The sequence below is a fragment of the Austrofundulus limnaeus genome, unplaced genomic scaffold (genome assembly GCF_001266775.1).
Source record: "Austrofundulus limnaeus strain Quisiro unplaced genomic scaffold, Austrofundulus_limnaeus-1.0 Scaffold105, whole genome shotgun sequence".
Classification (NCBI taxonomy): domain Eukaryota; kingdom Metazoa; phylum Chordata; class Actinopteri; order Cyprinodontiformes; family Rivulidae; genus Austrofundulus; species Austrofundulus limnaeus.
Window position 1 is genome coordinate 1,386,778 of NW_013952507.1, and position 1,226 is coordinate 1,388,003.

The following is a 1,226-nucleotide window of genomic DNA, read 5'->3' on the forward strand; positions in this document are numbered from 1 at the left end:
ATAGATAGATAGATAGATAGATAGATAGATAGATAGATAGATAGATAGATAGATAGATAGATAGATATTGCGCGTAAAAGCAGAAATAATGGACTCCATTTACCTCAGATGTGTTCCCTCTCCACTGAGTGTCAGGGCGCAGTTATTTGTCCAAAGCCCATCGTTATCTTGATAGTGATGCTTCCAGTTGTAACTCCACACAGAAAGGTTCCAGATAAGAGAATAGCTCCCATGTATGTGAGGTGTTTCAGGTAAAATCCTTCGCGTGGCCGTAAATTCCGTTTGGATTTAGAGTTCAATCCTTTCTTTCATCAGGGGTGCGCCCGTTTTTGCATTCTCACAGCGCCCAGCGACTACATCCTCCTCCTCCTCCTCTTCTTCCTCTTCTCTCTTTCTTACTCTCCCCCGTCTCTTTCTCTCCCGGATTCATCCCTCCATCCGCGGGGCGAGCGAAACACCATCCGGGAGAACAACTGGAGTGATTTTTTYCCCCCCGCACCCCCTGCTGTCCCCTCCTTTTTGTTTTACACCCCTCGCCTTTTTCTCTTTTTTTTTTCTTTTCCTCGAGTCTTCTTCCCCCCCTCCTTATCCCTGACACTTTGCGCAGGTGGAACAGGACAAATTCCAGCAGATGACAGACAACATCCCAGGTGAAGAGATAACAAGTCAGATTATTCCGATTCTTTCCGTCTCCGGTGGGATTGGCGGTTGTTAATCGCTCCTTTAAAAAAAATTTAAAATCCAGGAGTTTTTTTTTTACTTTGCTGCAGATCGTTAAATATTTGTCAGTGAAGGGATTTGGAGATTTTCACTCCCTCTGCCTCCATGTTTCACTCTGTCTCTGATCGCCTCACTGAGAACTCTGCGCGTCTTCTCTGCAGGTGACAGTAGAATAGAATAGAATAGAATAGAATAGAATAGAATAGAATAGAATAGAATAGAATAGAATAGAATAGAATAGTGTCCCAGGAAATAAATCTGGTCCGGTTCTTGTCTCGCCGAGCTGAAAGCACCAGTCCGGCTGATCCTGCAGAGAGCCGCAACAGAACTGTTAATCCTCACAGTCTGCCGGGCATGACCGGCGTCAAGTCTGAGGAAAGCACAGAATACTACATCCTGAACAGAATTTCAAAATAAAGTCTATCTGRAAACGCTTATCAATTTATCTGAACTGGTCTGGAAACGTTTCTAACAAAAACATAAAACTAAAAATTTGCATATATATA

At 43.4% G+C, this 1,226-nt stretch overlaps 1 protein-coding gene across 2 annotated transcripts in view; it reads right to left on the reverse strand.

The window, feature by feature from the left end:
• The window catches only part of lrfn5a (leucine rich repeat and fibronectin type III domain containing 5a), a 123,907-nt gene extending 122,848 nt beyond the window's left edge, over positions 1-1,059 (reverse strand). For both annotated transcript variants that reach the window (XM_014013767.1, XM_014013766.1), the window contains exon 1: positions 104-1,059. The gene's annotated coding sequence lies outside the window, so the exon portion shown is untranslated. The remainder of the gene's footprint in view (positions 1-103) is intronic.
• Between the last annotated feature and the right edge of the window lie 167 nt (positions 1,060-1,226).